Source organism: Athene cunicularia (genome assembly GCF_003259725.1).
Source record: "Athene cunicularia isolate RWA chromosome Z unlocalized genomic scaffold, athCun1 chrZ_part1, whole genome shotgun sequence".
In the NCBI taxonomy this organism is placed as follows: domain Eukaryota; kingdom Metazoa; phylum Chordata; class Aves; order Strigiformes; family Strigidae; genus Athene; species Athene cunicularia.
Window position 1 is genome coordinate 20688196 of NW_020799142.1, and position 9581 is coordinate 20697776.

Consider the following 9581-nt stretch of genomic DNA (forward strand, 5'->3'; position numbering starts at 1 on the left):
CGGAGCCCCTGCCCAGGACCTGGCGTCGCTCCTGTGTCGTGGGTGAATTGTTTCATGAAACGGCCCCTCACTCTGGCATTAACATCAGCTGAGGGGGGACTTCGAGCGCGGAGGAACGCTCCTTTCAACAGCAGCAAATAGACTGTGGATGGGAGCGCTTCTGAGAGTGTCAGAGAGATCGATGGATTCCCTTTATCTCTGGTTTCCAAGTATTTATACTGCACATGTAACTGTGGCTACCAAGCAGTGATATATCCCTGGCCTTTCCTTGCTTTTTTTTTTTTCTGAGGGAAATTACCACAGAGGGCTTCTAAGACAACTTTCAAAGACGTCTACCTCCAAAATTGGGAATGAACCTCTTAACACCATGTGAGAGACTGAAATGCCAAATGATTGTCTCAAAGCTTGCTTGTGTGTGTGCTTTGCATCACGGGGTGGTGTCAGTAATGCCTCGAACATCCATCAAGGACCAGCTGTGGCCTTTGTAATCGGTCTAAGGAATGTCACCCGAGGAAGCAGGAGTGTATCGATGGACGCACCCTCCCACTCCCTTGCAGCTGCATTGACAAACTCCTTAGATAAAGCTCAAAGAGGGGAAAACATAGACAGTGAAACCAAGTGTTTCTTACCAATACAAGGACCACAGATCACCAGCTCCATTGTATAAGCCCAATACTTTGTAACTCTATTGTATGCCAGATGCTATGCATGCCTTGCAAATGACTTTGAGACTTCACCAGTGAGGAGGTGATAAGAACTGATGAGAGGTGATCATTTTTGCCCCAGAAGCTGGATGATTGCTCAAGAAGCATGAAGTCAGCGGATCTGTGGGAACTGAGGCAAAACCAGGTGGGCAGGTTGAGCATGACCACCGACTCGTTGGGCAATGGGTGGTGCACCCCATTTCTCCTCAATGTATGAACCCATGCTCCACCTTTTTCCTGGTCTCTCATGGAAATGAGTTTGCAGAATATCTGCCTCTCTGCCTAGTAAGCAAATCATCTGATGAGTTTAAAAGGCAACAGAGAATTTTGTTGTGTGTGCACCCACCACCGAAGAACTGGACTGAGGACCAATGGATGCTGCTGTATCCATGGTGGGGACTATTATTTTGACTCTATTCCAGATGCTTGCTTGATTTTTGTCTTTTCCTTTCATTCTGTACTATTGCTACCACTCCTCACTTTTAGTAATAAAAATGGGTTTGGATGTATGGCATTTGACCATGTTTGTGTCTTAATCTCACTCTTAGGATCATTTCAAAACCTCCCCTGACATTGGATCAGGACACACCAATGTAGCATTAAGAAACAGACATTTCTTTAATTCAGTGCTGGGTGCGTGGGGGATCATTCCTCCTAACATGCACATACTAAACCAAAAGTTCATCCTTTATATACCTAAAGTACATCAATATTCATACATTGTCCGAGAAGTCTCTGCCTATCTACTACATTTACATAATGCTGGCATTGCAAAACTACACTGTGCATGTGTGGTTGTCTTGTGTGGTAATCAGTGGTTGTTTTGGGAGTTAGCCCCCTACTTCTTTTCCCTTTTCTGGTCACAAGTGCTTTGAAGAAAATTTCATCTCCTTGAATGTTTCTCAACTTTGTTGTCCAACCAAGCTGTTCTTTCTTACCAGCCTTGTTTGAGGAATTCTGCCAAGATGTATCTATTCTCAAGGTTAGAATATCTTTTCTGTACGCTTTAATCACTCAGGCCTTGTTACATTCAAAGTTAATAATTTGTTTGGTATTGAATTTCTCAACCAACATCTTGAGACCCAAGGCTGCTGCGCTGCAGGTCAGTGCTACAAGTGGGATGCTTTCTGCTCTGTAGGCAGGCTGCCCCTCAAGGGTGGTGTACCTAAGTGCCACTGAGGTGCTGGTGGTGACTGAGGCTTGTGCTGCTGCTTTGGGCAGGCTGGGAAATCAACTATTCTGCTTAAATATGAAAAGGAGCAAGTTATGTTTGGTTATTTTTTTGTTTTTTTCCTGTTACTGAAATTTGAACAAGTCCTGTTAAGATTAACCTGTCCTAACATACTTAGTATCCTGACAGAGTTTTGTTGGTTTTTTTTTTTAATTAAGTAGACGTGTAGGACTGGTAGGGACCTACTGGGTTGTTGGTTAACATCCCCATGAAATCAGAGGCAACCAAACCCTGTGGTCCCACAGGAAAACAAAATAACTCTCCCTCTTAGAGCTTCTTCCCACCTTACTAGGTACAATTTGCTTCTTTTCTAGGCTAAAGTTGATGATCAGGACATACCAACCACTCTTCAATCCTGCTAGGAGTGCCTAAGGTTTAATATCCTGGCTTACTATGGAAACAAACTGCTGAGGCAGTGGGGACTCTTTAGCAGTTGGGCTCCTATCAGTAAATATAGGTGTAGAATAGGCTTCTTAGGTAGATATCCTTGCTGAAAACTTGACAGAAAAACATTAGCCTTTTTTTCATTTAAATGACCATAACTGGGTTTCAGGGTTAGTAGTGCTGGGTGAATGACTATCTGTCATAATTAAGAGAATCACTGAATATTCAGTTTGGAAGGGACTTCTGGAGCTTGCCTGGTTCAAATGCCTTCACCAAGCAGGGCCAGCTTCAAAGCTAGAATGGGTTGCTCATGGCCTTGTCAAGTTGAGTTTGGAATATCTTCAAGGATAGGATTGTTGTATAGTACAATCTGAAAAGGAATTATTTTACAGACTTGGATTTAGACAGAAACAACTGTTAATTACTTTATGTTCATAGATTTTTTCAGAAGCAAGGTATAAAATTGCATTCCTAGAGTCACATCTGCTTCTTAGAATAAATGGACTTGTTCTCAGAAATGCTAAATACGTGGTAGCATTTTCAGCTCAGTCTGGTTTTGTTGGTAATAGAGGGGGAAGGTGTTGCATCTTGAATGATTGTTGATGCTCTCTGCAAGAGCAGAACTGCTTGCTGTGCAGATGAGCAGCCATGGGAGCACGTGGGACCCTTCACGCCTGAGATCATCAAGAGAAATAACAACCTACTAGTCATGGTCACAAATGCTTATAGGTAACTGCTTTATCAGAATGTCTGAGAGTTGGTGTCCACTGAGATCTGAGAGTTGGTGTCCACTGAGACATTGGCATAAACAAAGTGATGAAAATGATTTTTGTGGATAGAATATCTGCAGATGAGATATAAGTGGGGAAAGGACACACACCTAGTGTGTCACAATGGTGGATAATAATAGGGAAAGGTTCCCTGTCATCTCTCAGGGAACTCAGTACATGCTGCTCACGTTTTGTAGCTCACTTTCACTGCTTCACTGACCAATTTTTACAAGACTTTACACATTTTCTGTTGTCCCTGTAAAGTGCAGAAATATCCCCCCCCCCCCAAAATCCAAGGTTAATAAAGTTATTTGTTAGAGTGAAACATCACAGCAGTTAAGTGCTCATCTTAGGCCGAGAAAAAAGTACACAATCACTGTTGATTGTTATAAAGGTAAAAAACCCCAACAAACTCTTGAGTGGTGAGGATTTTAATGCGCAGTAAACAAAGTGTTTTGCACAGACTCTTTTTTTGTGTTAAATACTAGTGGTTACATTCACAGGAAGACAAGGACTGAAGACTAAAATGCAGTTCTCTTGATTAGGCAAAAATGTTAACCTGTAGCCATATGTTATACTTCCAATAATGCTATGATAAATGATCCATATGTAAATAAGTCACTTTACCACTGCAAAGGTGATTACTATAAGCAGACTGGGAAAAATATACTAGAACACATTTAAATATATAAATATGCATGTGTGCGTAGGCAAATATATCTGTTAAAACAATATCTATAGCCATTAAAGTAACCTGGTAAAAAAGGTTGATTTGCATGTTGCCATCACTCATGCATGTTTGTTACCTAAGTCTTGGGGTGGAAGAATTAGGAAAAAAAAAGAGAGACTATGTATGTGAACCTATCCTCCTAATTGGAGCCATAAAACAACATAAAAGGCCATTTAGTTTCAACATGTGCTTGAGCTGTTATTTTGTTCAGAAATGTTCTTCCACAAATTATTTTTTTCCTGTGTTCTTGCATCTTTTTGCTTGGGAAAGGATGACCTAATCTTTGCTTTATAGCTTCAGTAGTTGAAAAAATAATGGCTTAGCATTAGTGTTTGTGGTATGTATCAAAACCTAAGTCTAATTATTTGTAACAGGACAATGGTAGGCAGTAAATTTCTGATCTTGTTTATATGAAGTCCATATTCTTGTAATCTCAATGGTAGTGTTCTGTAATGCAGGATGAACTTAAAAAAAAAAAAAAAAAAAAAAAAAAAAAAAAAAAAAAAAGGGAAGGTAAACATTAGGTAAATTGGAAATGAAATCTCCTAAACTGTATATAATTATGTGACTGTAAAAACCCAGATTTTGTAATCTCCAGAAGTCATTAGGCCAGATCTAAAATTCACATAGTTGAAACAAAGATGATCTAGACGAGGGGATCGAGTGCACCCTCAGTCAGTTTGCAGATGACCCCAGTTGGGTGGGAGTGTTGATCTGCTCGAGGGTAGGGAGGCTCTGCAGAGAGACCTGGACAGGCTGGAGCCATGGGCTGAGCCCAACTGCAGGAGTTTCACTAAGGCCAAATGCCAGGGGCTGCCCTTGGGCCACAACAACCCCCAGCAGTGCTACAGGCTTGGGGAGGAGTGGCTGGAGAGCTGCCAGTCAGAGAGGGACCTGGGGGTGTTGATTGACAGCCAGATGAACAGGAGCCAGCAGTGTGCCCAGGTGGGCAAGAAGGCCAATGGCATCCTGGCTTGTGTCAGCAATAGCGTGGCCAGCAGGGACAGGGAAGGGATCTGAGCCCTGTACTCGGCACTGGTGAGGCCGCCCCTCGATTCCTGTGTTCAGTTCTGGGCCCCTCACTACAAAAAGGACATTGAATGACTCGAGCGTGTCCAGAGAAGGGCAACGGAGCTGGTGCAGGGTCTGGAGCACAGGTCGTACGGGGAGCGGCTGAGGGAACTGGGGGTGTTTAGTCTGGAGAAGAGGAGGCTGAGGGGAGACCTCATTGCCCTCTACAGCTCCCTGAAAGGAGGGTGCAGAGAGCTGGGGGTGAATCTCTTTAATGAAGTAACATGCAATAGGGCAAGGAGGAATTGCCTCAAGTTGCACCAGGGAAGGTTTAGACTGGATATCAGGAAGCATTTCTTTCCAGAACGGGTTGTTAGGTGTTGGAATGGGCTGCCCAGGGCAGTGGTGGAGTCCCCATCCCTGGAGGTGTTTAAGAGTCAGGTCGACATAGCGCTGAGTGATATGCTGTAGTTGGGAACTGTCAGTGCTAGGTTAACCGTTGGACTAGGTGATCTTCAAGGTCCTTTCCAACCTAGATGATTCTGTGAAATTAACAGTCAGAATCCAGTATAACTGTTAAGCAGGTATTCTTTCTTGCAGCGCTGAGGTCTCCCTGGGGATTCTTCACCATAAGGACTCGAACTATCAAGGGATATCAGTTTACATACACACAACTCATACATATTCATTAGATTTCCTGGAAAAGGGTGTCTTATGATAATGAGTTTCCATAATTAATTTACATAGTCCGAGCATGCATAGTAAAAATAGAGTGAGGGTGTTTGGTGGTCGAGGGAATAAGTAGTCTTTTTCACAGTGTTCGCTAGTTGACCTTCTTTACAGAGCATTCCCTGTGAAGTACAGTCAAGGTGTATTCTTCCTAAATTAGCAAAATAACCCTCCCTAGATAATATCTCTGTTTCCTTTTGTTTGAGACCCCTTTATCTTAGTTTGCCCATTTTAGAAGTTGCCCCAGTGTCCATTGAAGGCTTTGAGCCTGCTATGGGTGATTTACATAGGGAGATCTAAGCAAAGAGGTCTAGGAAAACAGTTAAGGAGTCCTTGGGAAAAAAACAAACCAAAGTTTTGAAACAAAGGAAGTAAAACCCGAGCAAAGCTTTCATGTATCACAGTTTACTCTTAATCAATGACTGACAGAAATTCATTTGTTTGAGCCTTTTCAGAGTCTTCTGTGTTAACTGTACCACATGCTCAATTTAGAATGGGTTTGGTTTGCCTTCTGAAATAACTTCCTAAATTTCTACAGATAGAAAACCAGCTCACTGTATCATGCTGTCTACAAGTCTTTGTCTGGAATAGCCTGTGTTAGTCTGCAGCATAACTTTTAATGAAATATTTAGCCATATGCTATTGAAGGTAGACAGCATGTTCCAGCACTTTGTTGCATAGACAGACTGGTACGTGCTGTTCCCAAGAGGAAAAAAGCCCCTCAAATGTCATTAGAGCCTAAGAGATCTTTGCAGTCATTTAACTTGTCTGTACATTTTTGTTTTGTAAGTCTCAACCATGACCCTAGCAGAAGTGAAAACATTAATTTGTAGCACTGATTATTTGCTGTCTGACACAGATGCTCATATATGTTGACTTTTAAAAAATTTTCTCAAGCATATACATATGTAACCATGCCTAAACACGAATCACATACTGAGACTAAATAATTTAATTATATTAATATAAAAATTTAATCTATGCTACAGGGAAGAAAGTGTCTATCCACACAGAGGCAGATTCAGATATTCTTATGCCCTGAGTTCTTCAGTAGTCAAGTATTCATTAGAATGTATCAATATAATCCACCTGGAGTAAGCTTCAGTGAGAACACAATTATGTGAAAATAGATTGTTGATTTTGGATTATTTCATTCTGTAAAACTTGAAGTCACTAGAATAATCTTCTCAAAAGATTTTCACTTTATGAATTACTATTTACTATTTATACTGTGCGATGTCAGCATTACAACCATGCCAAAGCTCTATCCTACAAGCCACAGTGCAAGCCTATGAAAAACATTCTTTGCTTGGAAACATTGAAGAGATAGATATTCTATCCAGTTGAAATAGGATATGACAAAGAAGACTGATGAACCTTAGGGATGAAGAGCAAAAGAGAAAGAAGGATGAAGTCAAGAGAAGTAATTGTATTGCTTCCACTGGCTTCCTAATTAAACTAGCCTGCATTCCTTTATTTTCCCATTTATAACAGATTTATATTTCTCTAGACATACTGATGGGTCAGACTGTTAGAATTTCAATTTTAAGCACAATTATAGCAATTACATTCTTATAATTTATTTGTAATTCTGGATCTTTTCTACTTTTAAAGTAATGTTGAACTTTTAAAGTAGTGTTCTTGTACTCCTAAAAAAATCAGGGTGTTAGTGAGTGTTTGAACCACACAGATGTGTGATACGTGATCAGATTGGAAAGGAGCATATTTTCTTACATATATCTAGTACACCATACTGCTTACTTAGGGACTAAATTTTTCCAGAGGTTACTAAATCTTATTTAATTGATCATATCCAAAGGAGTCCATTTGGACAGTATTTTGTTTGGGTTTTTTATGTTTCTTTCTTTTCCCTCCATTGTGACTATTAGCCCTTCTATGGAAGTTAAAGAGTTGTGGCTAGTCTTGTGAGAAAGGAATGCCTGTGTCTAAAGAATCATTTACTACACTATGGAAGCAGGAAGACAACTTAGAAAGACACATATGTAACTGTGGTAACACCTGCGAAAGTTCAGGCTGGACTTAGGACTTCTAAATGCGATAAGGTGCTGGGGACATCAGCCCATCTGAAGTGCATGTATACCAATGCACACAGCATGGGTAACAAAAAGGAGGAGCCTGAAGCCATGATGAAACAGGAAAATTATGATGTAGTGGCTATAACAGAAATATGGTGGGATGTCTCCCATGACTGGAGTGGTCCAGTTGATGGCTACAAGCTCTACAGAAGGGATAGACAAGGAAGGAGAGGTGGTGGGGTGATGCTGTATGTTAGGGACTGTTATGATTGCTTTAAGTAAAAATGTAGTAAAGACAGGGTGGAGTGTCTTTGTGTTAGAATCAGGGGAAAGGACAACAGGGCAGATGTTGTAGTAGGAGCCTACTATAGGCCACCCAGCCAGGACAAAGAGGTGGATGAAATATTCTATAGGCACTTAGGACAAATCTCATGATCATTTGCCCTTGTTCTTGTGAGACTTAACTTCCCAGACATCTGCTGGAAATATAACACAGCAGAGCAAGACCAGATCCCTTGGAATATGCGGGCGATAACTTCCTGACAGAGATGGTGAGTGAACCGACCAGAGAAGGTGCCATGCTGGACCTCCTCTTCATGAACAGAGAAGGACTGGTGGATGATGTGGAGGTTGGAGGCTGACTAGGGCACAGTGATCATGAAATGATAGAGTTCTCTATTCTTAAAGAGGTCAGGAGAGGGGGCAGCAGAACTGACATCCTGGACTTCCAAAGGACTGACTTAGTCACTTGCTTGACAAGATCCCTCGGGAGATGGTCCTGACGGGTGTAGGGGTCCAGGAAGGCTGGGCACTATTTAAGAAGAAAGTCATAATGGCTCAGGAGCAGGCTGTCCCCCAGGTGCTCTAAGAGAAGCTGGCAGCAGAGAAAACCACCCTGGCTAATCAGGGAGCTTTGGCTTCAACTTGGGGAGAAAAGGATAGTTTACAGCCTTTGGAAGAAGGGGCTAGCCACTCACAGTGATTACAAATACGCTGTGAGGCTATGCAGGGTGGAAATCAGGAGGCCTAAAGGCTGCTGGAAATTAATCTGGCTTCAGCAGTCAAGGATAACAAGAAATGTTTCTATAAATATGTGAGCAGCAAAAGAAAGACCAGGGAGAGCCTCTACCCCTGCTAGACACAGGAGGAAACATGGTAACAAGCAATGAGAAAAAGGCTGAGGTGCTTAATGCCTTCTTTGCCTCAGTCTTTAGTAACAAGACCATTTGTACTGAGGGAATCCAGCCTCCTCAACCAGAAGACAGAGACTGGGAGAACGACACCCCCACCCCACCCCCCCAAATCCAGAAGTAGATAATCAGTGACCTACTGCATCACACAGACACACACACAGACAAGTCCACTGGACTGGATGGGATACACCCGGGGGTGCTCAAGGAGCTGGCTGGGGTGCTCGCCAAACCGCTTTCCATCATTTACCAGCAGTCCTGGCTGACCAGGGAGGTCCTGACAGATTGGAAATTGGCCAGTGTGATACCCATATATAAGAAGGGTCAGAAGGATGATCTGGGAAATTACAGGCCTGTCAGCTTGACTTTGGTGCCCGGGAAGCTGTTGGAGCAGCTCATCCAGACCAACATAACACAACGCAAGTGGGACAACCAGATGCTCAGGCCCAGTCAGCATGGGTTTATGAAAGGCAGGTCCTGCTTGACAAACCTGATCTCCTTCTATGACAGAGCTACCTGCTTACTGGATGAGGGAAAGGCTGTGGATGTTGTTTACCTTGACTTTAGTAAGGCCTTTGACACCGTTTCCCACAGCATTCTCCTGGTGAAACTGGCTGCTTGTGGCTTGTATGGGCACATGCTTTGCTGGGTAAAAAACTGTCTGGATGGCCGGGCCCAAAGAGTTGTGGTGGACGGAGTTAAATCCAGCTGGCAGCCGGTCACGAGTGGTGTCCCCCAGGGCTGGGTTTTGGGGCCACTCCTGTTTAACATCTTTATTGATGATCTGGATGAGGGG